We start from the raw sequence: 20,387 nt of genomic DNA, 5'->3' as shown, positions 1-20,387 counted from the left end.
CATTACAAAAATTCCCAATTAAGATTAGGTTACAAATCTCTTTTCAATAACTCTTTAATTAAAATATACAAATGAGAATACAAAAACATTGTCTAGGCCGAAAAAGCTATATCACCTCGAGGGAAAAACAAAACGTATCAGGAGATGTAACGCTTAATGCAAACCACAAGCGGCGACCAACCTTCTTCAACACTAAACCTATCAAAACTTATCAACTATGTTCATTGAATGAACACACCCGATAAGCAAACATGCAAATCGGATTGACATTATAAAAATCTTTGGTGTGAGTAGCCCTAAAATACAACATATAATTATACATATACATACACAATCCATACGGCAGTTAGTTCCTCCATCGAGATGCCTTAACTTTTAACGACTAATACAACATCCTTAAGTTCAATAATCTAGGCAGGTAGTTCCTCCACTGAGGCGCCTTAACTTCCCACTAACCACACAACAAACTATACACATCATAAATAAGGCATGTAGTTCCTCCATCGAGGCCTTTAGTTCTAACTAAACAAATAACAAACCAAACATATTACCATAATTAGATTATTTCAGGCTTTCTTTGTGTGTCCCTAAAATCACGTCGTATCTATGTCTTACCTAGTTTCCCTGGCTACCACAATCGCTACCCAACGCCGAACATGTACATCCACATGCCTCCCCTTACATAATGAACCACTCCGTGGCGTAACCACCACGGCGGGATGCCGCGACACCGTAAATCCTCACACGGAAGCAATTATGTAAGTAATCGCCACTATTCGGCATAAAATATTAGCATCATCGTTCTATTTTGTGAACGGAATAATCAAGCCACTATTCGCTCGCCGGGGAGGGGCAGCCGAAGGCCATTCGGATTAATCAAACGCCGGAAGGGCAATCACATGAGTTGTGGTAGTCGGGGTTCTAGGATTTTCGTTATGTAATTTATTCAGGGGTCATACATTAATGACTCATAAACATTTCTACTATATCACGTGCAGGTCAATTACCTTATTGCACTAAGCCACCATATATAGAAACATCTCAATTATATCTCATAACCAAATTTCATTCTTTCACGTGCCAATATATTATTGCACTACACCACACTCCCGTGGGCAATTATTCACCGATACTATATTAGCATCTCACATATAAAATAATGGAGTGTATATACATTTCTCCAAGATATTGCATTAATACAACTATCCCAGCATATTATATCATGTCACAATGCTTCAACGTATCACATACATTATAACGTATTAGGAATATAATATCTCCTAACATCTCAATATCGTCACGTGTCAAAAATACACAACATCAAGGTCAAATCTTTATTAGATAATGACAACCAAATATATACAAGCTTCCACAACATTTTATTACTATATGTGTCCATATAATATACACATAAAACGTAGCACAAATAAACAGTCCACAGTCCACAATCAAAGCCCAATATATATATGCTTTACACACTACCTACGTCAAATCTAAATTAGATAATGACCAACCACGTTATATAATATCGACAATATTTTATTACTATATTTGTCCATATAAACAAACATGTGAAAAACTGGAAAAGTCAACATTCATAGTCAAAGGTCAACAATCAAAGTCAACGGTCAACGGTCAAAGATCAACACATCATGGTCAAGGTCAAACTCAACATGTCATGGTCAAAGTCAAACTGTCATCGTCAAAGTCAAAGGTGAAAGTCAACCGTCCATAGTCAAAGGTCAAAGTCAACGGTCGATGGTCAAAGTCAAACTATCGTTTCCATGTTCGACAGGTTCATGGTCATAGCCATGGTTCATGGCTAAGGTTCATGTGCATGGCTCATGGGCTCATGACCAAGGTAATGATTCGGACCCAACTGGCCAAGCCCAACCTTAGAACCCGAAAGTCTAAACACTGAAAGACACAAATAGATCTATTTTAAGTCCAATGGACTGGTCCCAAGCAATAATAGAAACGGCCCAAAACAGTTAAGTGGATTCGGCCCAAAAACGTTAATATAAACTGGTCCACAAAACAAAGGCTAAAAAGAATTGGTCCAACACAAAACTGATGTGGTCCGGCCCACTTAAAACAAAATAAGATCGGGCCCAAACAAAATAACCAAGGCCCAAAACTAAAACAAAAGGAATCGCCCCAGTAGCTAACTGGGTTCGCCCAAGGCCCCAACCATGACTCTGATGTCATCTCCTTCACCAATTCTCCTCCACCACCTCCAAAATCCGGCCACCACCATCGGCCACCATCCCTCACTTCATCAAATCGGTTTTACTCATAAACAAAAACCAAACACTTTTAATAAAAACAAAACCCCCAAATCATTAAATCCCTAACTCCTTCAAAACTAGATCTAATAAAAATTGACCTCCATTAAAGCTTGTTTGCAAGCTTCCAACCGCCACCATTTTCAGCCCTCACACTCTCAAACACTACCCCATCATCATCAAATCAACAATCCACATAGAATCACCACCTAAACCCACCAAAACAACAACCTAATAAAAGTGAGGCGCCTCCATTAACGACCCCGTCAACGTTCAACAGCACCACCCAATCCGGCATTCAATCCCCCACTAACCTTCAACATTCAAACATACCTCAATAACCAACACCCATTCGAAAGCACAACAACCCAAAACAGCTCAACCACCGGCGCCATTAACGCCTCCAACCAAGCTTTGGCAACCCCTACCGACAGCCCACAACCATCCTCACTACCACCAAACATTATCCCATCAAAAATCAAACGAAAGTCACAACAAAATCGATATTACTCCTCGTCTGGGCGACCTCGCCGCCATTGACGTCTGTCGAAGCTTCGACAGAGCTTCGACAGCCCGACATCAACCAACGTATTCAAACCAATTAAAACATCCTAGTTCAACCCACAGTAAATCAAAAAGAGTATAACAGAGAAAACAAGGAAAATGACGATTTCTCTAATGGGGCTTTAACTGCCCTTAACGCACATAAAGCTTGGACAGTTAAAACTCAATTTCGATTTCGAAGTTTAACAACACCGACGAGCGCCCGAATAATGAACGATGAAAATTTAATGAAAACCATAAGTTCGGTGAAATAGCAAAATAGCTACTCACCTGTATGAACAGCTCGACGAATCCTCCTAGTCCGAGCCGTCGCGCTCCACCCTCCAGAAATCCAGCTTTCATCTCTGCCTCTATTTTTAATATTTTATTATTCTCTTAACCCTATTTTCTAGAAAAAAAGTGTTTATATACTTGGGTCCAAAACCCAAGCCCAACACAGAATCGGGCCCAAACCAGGCCCACGTATCCCGAGTCCAATCCGACGAATTTTGAAAATAATTAATTTAATTAATTAATAAAATAGAAAAATACGTATTTAAAAATACGGGCGTTACACTTGTTGTCACAGTAAAGCGTCATCGGAAGAGAGACATGTAGATGAAGGTCTCGTAGAAGACGTTTTAGCCATATCAGCTCACATACACCTTGGGCCACCGCCTTGTACTCTGCTTCAGCACTGGACCTAGAAACAACATCTTGTTTCTTACTCCGCCATGTAACCAAATTACCACCAATAGTGGTACAATACCCAGAAGTAGATCAACGATCAAATCTACAACCTGCATAGTCAACATCAGTCCACGCCTCGACCCGAGAATGACCATTATCTCGAAACAAAAGGCCACGTCCAGGACATCCTTTGAGATAACGAAGCACACGAATAGCTGCCTGAAGATGAGGAAGGCGCGGCTTGTGCATAAACTGACTGAGAACTCCAACCACATATGTAATATTAGGACGGGTAAAAGAAAGATAGAGGAGCTTCCCAAGAAGCCGCTGATACTGACCAATGTCGTCCAACAACTCCCCATCATAGTCGACTAGGTGATGGTTCTGTTCAATAGGTGTCTCAGCAGGACGACATGCAAGTTGCCCTGAAGCAGAGAGAAGATCAAGAATATACTTTTTCTGAGAGATAAAAATACCAGAACTAGAACGAGCAACCTGAATCCCAAGGAAGTAACGCAAGGGGCCGAGATCTTTCACCTAAAAGTGGGTATTGAGATAGGATTTTAGGTCACTAATACCCTGAACATCATCGCCAGTAATAACAATATTGTCCACATAAACAAGCAATACAACAATCTTCGTACCAGAGTGTCGAAGAAACAAGGTGTGGTCAGCTTGACTCTAAACATATCCATATGCGGTCATGGCTGCAACGAATGTTTCAGCCCAAGTGCAAGGAGACTGCTTAAGCCCATAGATAGACTTTTTCAACTGACACACCAAGCCTGAAGTAGAAGAAGAACGGAAACCAAGTGGTGGAAACATATATACCTCTTCCTGTAAAGCCCTATTGAGAAAGACATTTTTCACATCCATCTGAAAAAAAGGCCATGACTTGGACGCAGCAAGAGAAAAAATAACTCGAATCGTATTCATCTTGGCCACAGGAGCAAAGGTCTCCTGATAATCAACCCCATGAATCAGTGCATACCCCTTAGCAACCAACCGAGCCTTGTACCTACTAACTGTTCCATCTGGGTTTTGTTTCACCGTGAAAACCCATTTACACCCAACTGCTTTACGGCCATGCGGAAAAGAAACCAAGACCCAAGTATTATTGACCTCCAATGCATGTAATTCCTCCAACATCGCATCCTTCCAATGAGGCTGGGCCAATGCCTCTGCCACTGTACGTGGTATATATCAACCAATGAGAGAGAAGCCTGAAAAGATCTGTAACTAGGAGACAAACGATGATCTGAAGTATAATCAGTGATAGAATAAGCCCGCGATATTAGCATATCTAGCTAGCATTCTGCTGATGCGGCTTCTCTTTCGAGCGGTAATAGGTGGAGTCACTATACCAAAACAGGGACATCCCTAACGGTCGACCGAACCGTTACTAAAAATATTTGTAACGGTTTTATCGTCATGATTTTTGCGTTGCTAATTCGTTATTAATATTAAGTAGCGGTTTATAACCGTTACATAATTATTTATTGTAACGGTTTCTAACCGTTACTAAAATATTTACTAACGGTTTTCTTTGCTCAACTGTATTACTCTTTAGCAACGATTTTATAAAATTAGTAACGCTTTTTGGTGTTACTCTTTTTTAACATCAGTAACGGTTTTATAACATAAATAACGTTTTTTTGTGTTACTCTTTTTTAACATCAGTAACGGTTTTATAAAAATAGTAACACTTTTTTGTGTTACTCTTTTCTAACATTAGTAACAGTTTTATAAAGTTAATAACGCTTTTTTGTGTTACTCTTTTCTAACATTAGTAACGCTTTTATAAAGTTAGTAACGCTTTTTTGTGTTACTCTTTTTTAACATTAGTAATGCTTTTATAAAGTTAGTAACGCTTTTTTGTGTTACGTATTGCAAAGCTTAGTAACGGTGAAGAACCGTTACAAAACTATTTCATATGTAAAAAAAAAAAAAATCCCCAAAACAATCCTGGAAGACTACTTAACCTGCATAAAGATACCCCCACTTATTGGGCATTTTACAATCGTCCATAATATAAACAAGAAATCTCACAAGTACATCCAATCACATAAACTTTTATTAAAATAACATCACCAAAACGTCTTTCATAAATAAGACTTGCCACGAATGAAATACACACTGTTTTCCAAATCAATGGGACTTGTCCTTAAACTCAAGCTCTCACATCATTTGTACAAAACTAGCACCTTCAGTAGTTATAAGCATCAGGAGATGACTTTGGGATGGTATCATCAGAAAAGTCTCTTTCATCCTATACACCAATAGAAATAAATAAAAAGGAGTCGAGCAGTAGAAAACAAATATGTATATATAGATATATACTTATATCCTATTCTTAAGTAGTAGCTCCTTATACTCAAACTATGGAATTCAGAAAACAGAGTATGGTAGCATAATTCTTAAGTAGCATTATGTTTTGTCCCTTCCAAGACATCGGAAAGTTCAGTATTTATTTTCACTGGTCCAACAACCAAACTCACAAAAAATGTGGCAACAGGGTCTCATACTCCTAACAATATGAGCAATTCAAACTCCAATAAACTGTTCCACTTGAGCAGTCTTCAAAGATCCTACTTTTGACACTATTTTTGTAAGTACGAGATTAGCGTATTTGTAAGTACGCAAAGAGAGTGCCTTGGTGTTTTCAATAATCTGTTCGTACCTGCAAGTCAGATCAGAGAAGAAAGGGAGTGAGTTGGAAAGGGCTAGCCGACAAAGACGCAAATGAATGCTTAGTAGGAGGAACACCAGTTGAACACTTACACATTCACATGATTGGGTTCCATGACAACAGTTCCCGACTTGGAATCAATCTTTGCGTCAAGCTTTGAATTTCGCACAAGATTCACTATCCATCTTTCAGCCTCGTCATAAGTCATATTCAACTTTTCCGCAAGTGTTATGTCAAATATAAACAAAAAGACAGATGAATGGACACTGAATTTCTGCACGTCACAAATTACTAGACGAACAAAGTGAAACTAATTTACATGTAAAACTGATTCTTCAAGTTTGAGATCCAATTTTAACAACACTGAAATAAGGCTACCAAAGCTGGAAGGTGCCTTGAACATTAGCAGTTCTTCATCAACTTGGGCACTAGAGTTTATCTCCAAATGGGGACGTATGGTCTCACACTCATAATGCCCTAATGCAGATAATTAAGGAATAATATTTGGTGGAGCCAAGGTTATGATTGTTATTTAACTCAAGAATTCTACCCTTGTCCATAAGGATATTCTCAGCAATATTAAATAAATAAATAATATAATATAAAAAGAAGGTGAACAATTAAAAAAGGTGATAATTTAAAGGTTAAACTATACTCATTTACGCTGCTATAATAAACCTTCAAGGTCTTCATTATGAACTGTAATGTCTTGAGGAAGCCATCTCAAGAACATGGAAACCAAATTTCGGCCTAAAAGAAATCGGAATCATCAATACCGAATATTGAGTAATAAAAAGACAATAAACGGATGAAGAGAGTACCTGAATAGGACCCGTATTAGATAAGGAAACTAGAGATGGTAGGAGTTCTTGCCGAGATTTACCCCTTCCTTTTCGACTATCCATTACTATAGAAATGAGTCCTCAGAATGATTAAAATATATAAACTATAAGCAAAATTACCTCAAAGAATAAGAGCATGTTTGACTCTTCAATGCCCATTCTTCACAAGGAATGGCCATTTCAGATATTAAACTAAGAGCAACATTGGCAAAGTCTCTTCTTTCCCCACTGTTCAATTCCTCCCAACGCAACCTCACCAAATGCATTGATGTATTTGAACTAAGTTTCAAATATGAAAAGAAGGGCATTTTCGAGAAACTCATCCCTCAAAGGTACTGTAGTAAAGTTGCCTTCTTCAACACGTTTTCCCAAGAAAGGATCATTCAATATAACCCGCACGAGTCCGAGATTCAAAGGCAGAAAAATATTTGAGAGACATGCGAAAGCGAAGCATAAAATGCAATGTGAAACAATCACAAACACATAAAATAGCATCAAGCTTATGTAAAGATCACAGATGCATATCTTCTCCCCCACCAAACAATTACTAAAAGCATAGGTACAAGTACGCACACCTAGAAGGTTTCAAGTGATGCAATCAACAGATAATAATGGATTATTAATCGTATTCTACTGAAAACATCCCCGTCAAACAAGTAGTCATTCTATATGAACAACTTACACGGAGCACTGGAGTGGAGGAACGTACCTTGAGAGTGGAGAGAAGACGTGGAGCACTGGAGTGGAGGCGTGAGATAGTTGAAAGTGAGGAACGATCATCAGTGGAGTTCCCTTAGACATTACAACCCAATGAACTGCTCCCATTCCTATTGAGAATGAACCAATATATAGAGCTCTTGAGTTCAAAGAAAAGGTTTTCGTGTACTACTATTAAGTTGAATTTTGACTTGTGGAAATGAACTTATCTAGACATAGTATAGTTCAATTACCGGTGCTAGTCCGCGGCAAGTCACGGGGACTACTTCAAGTGATAACTCATGGCTCTCGTTCCACATAATTATGATGCATTATATTAGGGATCTCAAAGGCAAAAAAAGTTAGAACATAAATAATTTTAGCACCATCACCTTCAAATAGAAGGAAAGAGCAGCTATCAAATACCTCCATCTATTACCTCCTTCCATTGGCCACATCTCGTAATTTCAGCTCTAGTAGGCGGACTGACTTGACAAGTGACTCCAAAACCTGTGTTGCCCGGATGATTGGAATGTGAGCAGCTCCACATATAGATATAATTTCTTCTTGAATGTCTGCTAGCCTTACCCATCCACATTCTACAAAAAGATCACCTCGGCAATCATAATCCCCAAGGGATTAGGAGACCGCATTGCCCGCAAAGAACAAAAGGGCAATTTCTCAAATGCACTCTGGGTATACAAAACCAATGTTTCACAAGTCATGGGAATTTTAATGATCTACCTCAGCACAGTACTAATACAACGTGACGGGCTTAAACATTGCCCTAGTTTAGGTGAGAAGCTATCAACGTGTTGCTTGAAAGCTGATGGTAATTTAGAAGAAACTTGAAGTTTATTCTCCAGTGAGCTAAATGGGAGATTATTAGGCCGTTGGATGATCTTAAGTGGACGCAAACAAGCCAAGTGATAATTCATTTGATTGTTGCAAATGGGGAGTTTGCTTGCTTGAACTGTTGCTTCTTTCTCCTTTATAACTGGAGCACCAGGGGGATCCTGTAGTCAAAACAAAAAATGTACATTGTTTTAGAAAAAGGAACTCAGCATGTGAACGTCGGTAAACAAACTTAGAAACCGAGGAAACTGCAAGAGTACCCAAATTCTGTTTTAAGTCGTAAGAATAATGTTTAAACAATCTTATCTTTCCAGTTCATAAAAAAACTAAACTCTGAAGCAAATTTCTTTGTAATTTAAAAACGAAAGTGTCCACCAAGATGACGAGGATAAGTGGATACTAGAAATTGACAACTAGAAATAAATAAAGAAAGAAAATAAAAGTGATTATTGTTCGGAAGTTTACTTACTCGAGCATGAGAAAGTCAATCCTTGCTTGATAGTATCCTCGTCAAGGTTAATCTCTATAAGTTTCCGCAGATCGCCAAGCGTGCAATCCTTTACCACCTTCAATTTTGTGATGAATTCCCGGGGCATTCTTTCGAGGGCTCCCATTTCACAAAAAACTTGAACTGAGGCAAGAATCATTTCCTCCTCCCGGCATACTATTTTCTTTCATGTCTTCTCTCGTTTCAAAGGAGATCCGACCTTTCTTGAGCTGGGATTCTACTAAGTTATGCTCATTCGAAAACTTGAGTGGCGCCAAATGGCTCCATTCCCGAGCTTGGAGTTTCCCAGCGTTGTTTATCGTTACATCGGACAAAAACTCGATAGTTATGCCCAAACTCTGGTATGCAGGGGAGCGATCTGAAGAGGCGAGTTTTCCTTCGAAAAGTATTTTTACAACTGATTCCTCATTAGGCAATTGTGGGTGATGATCGAACATCGATGAATTCAGCTTTTGTCTTACAAGATGTAGGGATTTTGATTTGTCGTCTTCAAAGGAGTCCTACAGACGGAAAATGAAATTAGAGGAATAATTCTTAAATGAAAGCCCTAATTGCATCTTGAAGGTATCCAAACACCTACACCGCAGAGAGAAATGGGAGTTACCGCAGCAGAAGATAGTTAATTTGCTATCTCTGAATGGAACATGAAAATCTCCATTTGCTATGGACTCAACCACTCTCTTCATATATTTCCTTGGTTGATCTTTGCTGCCTCAGAGTTACATTAGATTAGTGTCATCTTGCCAAACAAAACATCGAAACTAACATCATCTACTGCTCCAGCTACAAGACTCTTATAGCTGATTATGAAGTGTACTTAATTAAGATGAAGAACAACAAACACTAGTTTACTTGAACAAAAGCACAATGAACCAAAGCCGGAGTTCAAGATCATTCAAAATCTAAAACCATGCATGGAAAAAATAAGATCTCGTTCAGTTTAAGGCTTCATCATTAGTTATTGAATAATGCAGTTGTTGTCATTAGATGCTTCGAGAACCTCGAACATATAAAATTCACTAATATTAGCTCATGTATATACCTTCATAAAATTCAATTACATTTATGTACCGTGGGTGTTAATAAATGTCAAGATTTCAGTTACATTAAATGTATGTTATAAATCAATGGTCTGTATGTCTGTGAATGCATGTTATCAATCAATGGTCAGAAGCCTTCGCATTGAATATAGACACAGCTAGGTACTGCACTTTAACTTAAGCATAGAAGTATCCTAGCTTTACGCCACGGTAGTGTTGAACTTCCATGAGAATCTTTCAATAGTTATGGCAGTGAGAAACTGAGAATAGCTTGCTATTAAGCTATATAAAATTATAAACATTTTTACTTCAATCTCTTGATATTGAAACCCATCTAATCTTCTCTTATTTACATGAAATTATTTCACAATCAAAGCACAGTAGCACATGAACTGGATGGACATCAGTACTTTCTCAACGGAGATGTTCTTACCTCATTCATTTTAGCTTTAATCTTTGCCTCCAACATCAATCCAAATTGAATATCGGAAAGTGTGCCCACTGAAAAATAGGAAAATCAAAAGTCAACACAATCGGTTCGGTTTGACTTATTAAGCAAAAAGCATCTTGGTATGTTAGATTTTCCGTCTTACATTTTTGCGGCCCTTGCATTTGAATGCTTGTCTGTGACTTATATCTGGATTATTAGCCTTAATTCTCTGAATTTCCTCTCTGCACTCCATGTAAATGTGCACAAGTAATAAATAGATTAATTTTAAAGCAACCTCATCATGTTATTAGAAATATTCAAGAAATTTTGTAATGTTTCATTACTTTATAAATTGATTATATGCAGAAGGCACCCTTGGCCTCTTTCCATGAGCTGCATAGAGACATATAATCATAAGTCAATAATACAACACCAACAAAAATTTGTCATTACTTATAACGAACAAATCAGTCACTAATTAAAGTTCAATTTACTGCCATAGGGATCACTAGAATTTTTTCTCACACAAGTAAAGATTTGTTATTAATGATCAGGTGAAAGAACGTTTCAACAAGGGTAGTGGCTGTTACAACCAAATAGACCTAAAGCAAATAAATCACTAGAAGTTATTATTGGAATATGTTAGAAGAATTAATGTAAACGAATGTTGATTAAATCCTACAACAAGAGAACTTACAGCGACTTGTGATGCTAGCTTCCTTGGCAGTAGAAGATGGTTGATCAATCCTATAATCTAGCATAGGAAAGCTTTGTCTCTAAAAAAACAGAATAACAAAGCAAATAAGCTTGAAGTTAAGACTTACGATATAGCATTGGTGTTTGTTGTGTTTTTTTTCGATAAACGCGTGTGTGACTTGAAATGACTTTTAAAGTTATCTTTTACAAACAAAGTAACTAGATTGACAGTTGTAAAGACAAGATTTGACAAAATGAAAGAGTGATCATGAAAAAGTGTGCTGAAACAGAATGACAATGTCTGGAAAAAGCATAGATAGGTTTTGGATTATGGCGGCTGATCTGATCTTTGCTTAGAACCCAAAAGTAATTACAAAGAGTTGACTTTAGTTTAATAAAGAATCAAATCCGTCAATTTGAACTCTATATGTCAAGATAGAGGTTGTGTATACTTGAGATTCTCTTATAAAGTGATAACGAGTTCTTGCCGAGAAAATCGATTGCCACGCCCGCCCATGTTCCACGGACCAAAGGTTAGTGCAATGTCCACAGTCACGTTCTTCTTGTGTAGGTATAAGTTGCTTTGCATGGAACACTCACCTGCAAATAACAACAAAAGAACAAGACAAGAAAAATGTCAAGAACGAATTGAAAAAGCATTTAAATGTGAGCTGCAGTCCGACACTGCATAGAAAAGCCGGTTGTATATACAGTTCAATGATATAAACATTTTTTGTGAGGCGTAAGGAATTAGATAAAAGTGATAGGGCAGTTTGCACATAACTACACTAGAGGAAGGCGACAAATTGGAACAATACACCTAGCAAGCGGATGAACAAAGAACTTCGCCAACTCGGGGTTTCAAGCTCGGTGGTGAACTAATTTGATTTCAAACGCTTTACTTTGAAGGCAATATAACATATAAGCACATGACACCTTCACACACACACACAATTCTTATGTTGTGTGTCATCTGTTTTCAGAGTGAGAAGTAGCTATTAAACAATTGAAGAATAGTATAAGGTGATTGTCATGCATCAGTAGTCCTCATATTCCTTCATGTACTACAGATAAAGTAAACCTACCATTGTTAAGAACATAATCAAATTAGACACTTCATCTAACTTAAATGATGGATAAAAGCCATGTTAATGTCGTGCATACCTATGTACCAATCAAAATCAATTGGTTCTCAGTGCTCCAAGACCAATGATTAATCGCATTGGACATCTGCAAAAATGATATAGAGAAAGTATACAATAAATGAATTAGCATCTCATATTGCAAGTAAATACGTAGCAAAAGAAAATGACAATTCATTGATACATGCCAAATCCGTATACAAATCCCTATACTAAAATTCAATGGATGATTCTAACCACTAAGAATGGCCAAGTCATACCAAATATATGATCTTTGGCACACTTGGGAATGGCTAAGTCTTAAAAATGCAAGCCTATTTAAATAGTAACCACTAAGAAAATCACAGTTGCTTTTAAAACCCAATAATACCTATTTCTTATAAATAAAACAACTTATTTTAAGCAAATTGAATAAAATGGGACACCCCCTTCCTGTACACCCTCCCAAGTCTGTTGTCATCCATTCTTTTGGAATTGATTGAAACATTATGTGAGTAACACAGTAGGTAAACACAAAGAGCAAATAATTGTAATAGATTCAATGTCTTTTAAAAGGATACTGCATAAGTAAATATTGAGGGAAGTTGTGGTGGGGTGGTTAGAAATACTCTTTTCCTATATTCCAACTAACCCAGCTTTTAGCACTATCTATAAATACTGAATCATCTAGGTGAACATGCTCTGGGGCCCCTACATTTTAATTTTTTACCATTAAATTGGTAAACAAATATTATTCAACAATAAAGAGAAAGAAATTGGTAACCATTTAACACGTGCCTAGTACAAAGAAAATATTCAAGCAACTCAATATAGCCATGGAACTTACAACTATGAGTAACAAACAAAGATCATCACCGCTTATATCCCAAATTTCTATCTAACCAAGGTCTCAAACTAATGGCGTCTAGAAACATTTATAGGACACTTCAGCTACTCAGACATCTTACATTTTTCTGGTGCTAGCAAAAGCAAGGGATAGCAGTCTTATTATCATTTTTTTCTTTTTATCAACAAAACAATAATATTATATTATTTATAATAGTGGTGGTGTGAGAGATTCACACTACCCAAGTTACAAGCACACAAAAGCTAAGCCTCAATCACGGCATCCCATTTAAATACAAGATCTTCCAATATTAATCCCCTACACATCGGTAAATACGACACCCAATCCCACATAAGTAACTTGCAGACAACACAAAATTCAGGAATGGGGATCACATCATTTCATAATCAGAAAATAAAAATAAAAGGGAAAATTAGAAAATAAAGATCGAGCACAATTACAAGCTGGAAATCTGCCCATTTGCAGAACATACCAACAAATTACTAGAGTTAATTAAAAAAACATAATGCAAAAGAATAAAAAATAAAAATCATACCTTTACAACAAATCGCAGTATAACAGTGAAATGAGTGCACCAAGATGAGAAGATACTAAAAATTTCGCATCTTAGTATAGTAACGAGAGGTTAGTTTACTGAAAAAATCGAAATTCGTTAGATTTAAACAGTAGTAGTGAGAGAGCACAAGTGAAGACTGAAGAAAAATCTATACACGAGGAACAATTCAGAAACCAGGAAAAGAAAAAATTTCACCACTTAAATCATGAACTCCAACACCTACCCACCAGAATTACACATATAGAACACGTAATATATGAAAATAATCGAATTTTTACATAAGAATACAAGATATCAAAATAAAAATCATACCTTTGGTTATAACTGAAGCAACTAGCACCTGAATTCATTTTAGTTGTTGATTAAACACCAAGCAGTGTGAAAAAAAAGTAGAAATTAGATGATGAAAATTGTCAAACCATAGAAGAAGAATGTGAAGGAAGGCAAAACTACCGGATGGCGGATGCGCGACGGCGAAGTGTTGATTATGTTGAGCGAGAGAGAGAGGGTGATGGAAAAATATATCAGCCGGTTTTAGTTTAGATGGAACAAGAGATAAGAGAAGAGCGCGACTTTTTCATTTTTTCCCTCGATCCCAAAATTCTATAATTTTGGTTTTTATTTTTTTATTTTCTATTATCTTAACTTTAGTCTTTACGGTTTCCAGTCAAAACAAATTTTTTAAAATACATTACTGATTAATTCTCAAACCCCGAAAAATTAATGTAACACATTATTAGCAATTTTAACGCCCAAAAAACGTTAGTAACGTAGTTACACCTAAAAAACGTTAGGAACCAAAAAAGGTGTGCGTTACTAATATCTTGTTTTGGTGTAGTGAGTATCAGTTCTATCAACAACCGGTAAAGCAATATCAATAGTAACTGGTACAAGAGGTATAGGAGATGGCTCAATACCTGATAAAAGTGAATCAGTGGCAAGTGGTGGACTTGGAGAAGCAAAAGATGTCGGGCAGTCTAGTGGAGAAGGCTGGCGCCCTGGATATCGATGAGTATATACTTGTAAAGGAGGTGAAACCAAATGTGGAACTAGAGGGGAGACTATAGGCTCTGGTTGAACACTCATCAGAAGTGGAAAAGAAATAGGAACCGAATGTGAATCTTCATGAGGAAAAAGGAGTACTGGAAACCACTCCCCCTGAGATAGAACATCACCTGAAAAGAACGAAGCATGTTCGAAGAAGGTAACGTCCATGGAGATGAAACAATGATGCGATGAGGGGTGATAACACTGATAACCCTTCTAAGTATGAGAGTAACCTAGAAACACACATTTCAAGGCACGTGGATCTAGTTTAGAGATAGACCTGGTGACTTGGACAAAACAAACACACCCATAAACACGAGGTGGGATTTGAAAATCAGAATGATCAGGATGAATAATAGAATACGGGGTGCGAAAGCCACTCAAGATGGAGAACGGTTAATGAGATACACCGCCATAAGGACAGCATGAGACCAGAAACATGAAGGAATATTCATGCCAATAGACATAGCACGAGCAAGATCAAGAATATGACGGTTTTTTCTTTCTGGCTTGCCATTTTGTTGTGGAGTTTGAGTGTTAGAGCTTTGATGCAAAATATCATTGGCCTCATAGAACTGTCGAAGACTATGAGACAGAAATTCCCCACCCTGATTGGAACGAAAGACTTTAACTGTTGTACCAAACTGTGTACAAACCATTGCAGTAAAACTCTGGAAAATGGAGGGGACTTCATCCTTGGATTTCATTAAATAAACCCAAGTACACCTAGAGAAATAGTCAATGAATAACACAAAATAATGAAATCCTAAAACATAAGTGACCGGGGCAAGACCCTAAACATCGGAGTGTACAATATCAAACAAAGACGAAGTTTTATTACTACTTAATGGATAAGGGCTACAATGATGTTTAGCCAGTTCACATGCCTCACAAGATAGACTTGACATGGACACTTTGGAAAAGAAAGATGTAAACAAATAACGTAGATACTCAAAAGAAATATGACCTAAGCGGTGATGCCAACGTAACACCCACTTTATATTTTCACTACCAGACGAAGACTCTAACTGGAGGGCATGGGGAGAGACTGAAGAAACAGGTCTATCCAGTACATATAAGCACCCTCTTCACGTCCACTACCAATCACCTTCTGCGACACTATATCCTAAAAAACACAGTAAGATGGATAAAAGGTTACACTGCAGTTTACATCTTTGGTAAGTTTACTAATAGAAATAAGATTGGTGGTCAACTTAGGGACATGAAGAACATCAGGTAACAAAAAGGAATCAGTAACTGGGATGCAACCCTGCCCTACAATAGGCGTTTCAACCCCATTGGCAAGACAAACTGTCCGTTTCCAAGAACTAGATGCATAATTCCAAAAAAGAGAAGACATACCAGTCATATTATCAGTGGCACCCGAATCAACAATCCAAGGTGAAGTCTGGGATGCAGAAACACTATTGGCAGATGCAAAATTACCTGCATGAGAAGGTCCCGATTGAAAAGACAGAGAGAAATTGCCGGAACCTGTTGATCTCGTCCGAAGAAAGAGCACTAGAAGCAGAAGACTCTAATGTACTAGAGTCAGTAGATAGGTGTGCTGAGGACTGAGATGTTGATCGTGGTGGTTGAAAAGCAGGAGGACGTCCGTGTAATTGATAACATGTTGCCTTTACATGCCCAAATCTACCACAATGATAACACTTCTTGTTTGGAGGACGATAACTACCAGAGGCCGTTGGCAATGGCAAAAGCCCAAGTAATGGTGCCCGGAAAGTTTGTGGAGGAACTGACGGTGGTGGCGGATAAGCATAACGGACTGCCATAGCAGAAGTCTCAGACAAAAGACCAGGAGTATGAGGCATAGGCGCTCGATGACTCTGATCAGAGAGACAATAGACATGTGCTTCCTCGAGAGTTAAGAATGGATGCTTGTCAAGCAGATTAACAACAGCGTACTCAAACTCAGGATTGAGCCCAGCAAGAAATTGAAATACTCGATTCTCCTCCACAATTTTTGCATAAATCTCTGCTACATTAGCTGGCCATTCAATAAAACTATCATAATGAGATAGTTCTTCCCAACCAGATTGAAGTCTCGCATAGTACGCCCCAAGAGATCGAGTTCCCTGTTTGAAATTTCCAATCTCATTGGAAAGTTGGAAACTCCTTGCATTATTCTGTCTTTGAGAATATATTGTACGAAGAGATTCCCAAATAAGATATGTAGTGTCTGTAAAAAAATTAGCCAGCAGAAATCGTTGGTTGCATAGAATTAATTAACCAAGTCCTCACCATAGAATCATCTGAGAACCACTTAACATACTTCGGATCAGTTTCTGCAGGTGCCTTTTCTGTGCCCAGAAGAAATTCTATCTTTCCACGAGCCTCCAACAAACAGTTTTATAGACTGTGCCCATCGAACATAGTTCAAACCATCTAGTAGCTGTTAGGTAATTTTCAAATTCGGATTATCATGAACAGGGTAGAAGGACTAGACATCTTCACCCGTTCTAACCGAAGAAACAGTCGAGATAGTAGACTCATCACTATTAGTCATATCGATTAAATAATTACCTAAAAAATAATAAACAAATTTGAGATTCAGATCAACACCTATCGCATCTTGCGATTGGTTATAAAAAAGGAAAGACGAAAAAAAAAAAAAAAAAACGGAAGCTTAGGTTGTGATCAGAACAATTTGCTTTAATGGTTCTGATACCATGTAGAAAGTAATTTAAGTGAATGAGAAAGCTTATCACTTATATTTATAGAATCATAATAAAAACCCTATAAAGGGTAATAAAGTAATTACAGAGGTAATGTAGGAAAATACAATAATAGCCCTGCTAACACTTCATTGCTGTCTAGGTCCTCCCAGCCTCTTCTTAGTGGTTTTGTTCTTTGGAGTAGGCTTACATTCAGCTGTCCTATAACAAAGTGTGTATGTATCACCGGTTTTCAAGGGTATTCAAACTCAAATATGGAGCTTTCGTAAGGCTAATTCAGAGTTGATGTGAGTGGAATTTCTTTTCTAGCATCAACATACACTTGATCAAATTTCAGCATAGGCTTGTTTCTATATAAGTTTATCCAAGAAAGAGGCGTGCTGTTCATCTTGCTCAAGCCTATAGGACTCCAAAGCTTTTTTAGTGTAACAGTACTTATATAGAAGTGAAACACGACACGTACTCCGTCCAGAAAGATGTCCAATTAATCTTCTCCCATCTTCTGTCTCTCTTGTCAAAGCTCAGATGATGAACACTACTTTGAGCATGTGGAATCTTCCATTTTGTAGTACATATGTTTTTTATCTTCTGGATTGTGAAAACTGATCGAAGTCAAACACGACACTGTCCAGAAAGATGTCCGCTTGGGACTTCACTTCTTCTCCAGGCCACTTGTGCTTTCACTACAGCATATGGAACTATGGAAACATATATTTGAGAAAGAGCAGTTTAAAGTGATCCATGTAAAAATAACTTATTATATATACAGGGTAGTGATCATCTTGCGTTCTAGCCCATATCCGTAGGATTTCTAGACTTGACTTTAAAACTAATCTTTAGTACTAATGGAAGTTGAGAGAACTAGTTAAAAGAACGTAAATATTTATGAACCAACCCAAAGCATTAAAGAAATTACACGGATGATACAAGAGGCAGGGATATACCTGCAGAAGGCTCGAAACCCAGCTGGCAGTTCATGGAAGAAACTTTAGACCAATACAGCAGCTGAAGCCTGAAGGTGACAACTTCAGTGACGCCGCGTAACTAATGGACCATGACAACAACCATAGGAGCGTTGAATATGTATGTGTGTATCTCCAACAAGTTCCTGTACGTGTTGTGCAGTACGCAATATCCTATAAGTATTTGTATCAAGGGTGCAAGGTATGTGCTAAGTTTTGGGTCTGAACTAGTGATTACTGAAGAACTGCTATCAGCACTTTGTACTAGTGATTACTGAACTAGTGATTCTGGAAAAAAAAGGATTGAATGAAAGGAGATTGTATTTGGTCTCTTGTTCACAGGGAATTCTTTCGGGTTCCAAAACAGGTGTTTGCAGAATCAGTGGTTCAAGGCCACGCCTAATAACCTGGGTTCCAGGACACTCAAACTTAGAGACCTTGAACCAACTAAGCCAGGAGCTGTCGTGCAGCAGCATGGACCTTTTATATGTTGACCTACAAATAATTACCAATAAACATGTCAAATTGAACTAACCTACAATATATTAAGAGGACTCAATTATGCGCATTTTGTTTTTGTGGTCTTTTCAAATCAAGCAGATCTGGAATCTTAATCAATTAGTAAACAGACAAAATTCCTTCCACTCTTGTTGTTCAAATACAAAACACATTGACCCCATTCCCCATTTTAGCATCCACACCAAGCAGAGTTATTACTTATTAGAGTGACGTTTTAGTCGTTTCTGGTTTGGAATTTTATCTTATTATTATTATTACTATGATAGGATTATTATTATTACTAGTCCTTTGTGCACGGTCGATGACCGTGATAGTACCCATGTATGATACATATTTTTTTTATTATTTAATTTCAACAAAGAAAGGGACCTGTATGTGAGATCCGCATGCATAAGAGAACAAATAAATAAATAAATAAAACAATGTGGAACTCATACTTGGGACTCATATGTGGGATTTTGTATAAAAAAAACAATAACTAAATAAAAAATATAACATGAAATTTCGAGTTTTAAAGTATACATTAAAAAAAAAAAATCGTTGCGTTAAAAAAATATAATCTTCAAATTTTAGAACATATCGATATTTATGTCGGAATTTCACTGCCCTAAGTATAAAAGAGTTCTTCCGTTAATTTATTTGTACTGGATATAAATGTAAATATGTTAAATTTGTAGGGTAAATTTATTTGTACTGTATATCTCTATTAGTAAAGTACATCATAATTAACCTGGTCTTTTAAATTAGACCAGCCTTTTTACTACCACCAAATACCCCTAATGAAATATAAATAAAATTTATTCAATGTCTTTAAAAAGGACTATTTCGTCATTTACATTTTTATTTCTATTTATACCCTTCTATTATTACAACACACTCACAAAGGAGTTTTATGTAAATTCAAATTTTAGTGAGGTTTAAGTACAAAACCAAATCCATACCTATATTGCTATATTGAAATGAAATATAAAGTCTTACCATTAATACCCACTTAAATGCCATTAATACCGGGTCTTAAAAACAATCCAGAAAATTTTGTTCTTTCAACTTCCCCTCCTTTCTTCATGAACTCATTCAAAGTATCTCTGTAATGTAACTAGATGTGGAAATTGGGCACAACTCTTTAAGCAACCTAACCAACTCTTCTTCCAACGTTTGGTTTTTCAGATCTTGAGAAAGACTCATTTGTATGTACAAAGATGACACAGTAAGTTACCATTTTTTTTCCCACTCCTCATTTCTAATTTAAACACTCTTCTCTCAAATTCCCACCACGAATCACTCTCCTCAAAACTTCATTTCACATCAACACACCAACTCATTACTCACTCTCCACGACACATT

General features: G+C 37.2%; 3 long non-coding RNA genes across 5 annotated transcripts; all 3 read right to left on the bottom strand.

Annotated features, from left to right (window-relative positions):
* Positions 1-5,921: 5,921 nt before the first annotated feature.
* Positions 5,922-6,942, bottom strand: LOC147524030 (uncharacterized). The gene is made up of 2 exons (XR_015196852.1): positions 6,300-6,942; positions 5,922-6,198 (listed from the first exon to the last, which is right to left on the bottom strand). It is a non-coding gene; the product is annotated as an uncharacterized LOC147524030 (long non-coding RNA).
* A 3,819-nt stretch (positions 6,943-10,761) lies between these two features.
* On the bottom strand, positions 10,762-11,595 carry LOC147524029 (uncharacterized). The gene is made up of 3 exons (XR_015196850.1): positions 11,276-11,595; positions 10,923-10,971; positions 10,762-10,820 (listed from the first exon to the last, which is right to left on the bottom strand). It is a non-coding gene; the product is annotated as an uncharacterized LOC147524029 (long non-coding RNA).
* An 875-nt stretch (positions 11,596-12,470) lies between these two features.
* Positions 12,471-19,111, bottom strand: LOC147524028 (uncharacterized). Of its 3 annotated transcripts, XR_015218432.1 has the most exons (5): positions 18,507-19,032; positions 16,229-18,260; positions 14,132-15,992; positions 13,799-13,896; positions 12,483-12,504 (listed from the first exon to the last, which is right to left on the bottom strand). It is a non-coding gene; the product is annotated as an uncharacterized LOC147524028 (long non-coding RNA). The 3 variants fall into 3 exon arrangements; XR_015218430.1 differs by having other exon boundaries at positions 12,471-12,504; positions 14,132-18,260; XR_015218431.1 differs by lacking the exons at positions 12,483-12,504; positions 13,799-13,896; positions 14,132-15,992 and having other exon boundaries at positions 17,570-18,260; positions 18,507-19,111.
* Between the last annotated feature and the right edge of the window lie 1,276 nt (positions 19,112-20,387).

This window comes from Coptis chinensis, chromosome 1 (assembly GCF_015680905.1).
Source record: "Coptis chinensis isolate HL-2020 chromosome 1, ASM1568090v1, whole genome shotgun sequence".
NCBI lineage: Eukaryota > Viridiplantae > Streptophyta > Magnoliopsida > Ranunculales > Ranunculaceae > Coptis > Coptis chinensis.
This window is presented reverse-complemented; position numbering and strand designations above follow the sequence as displayed.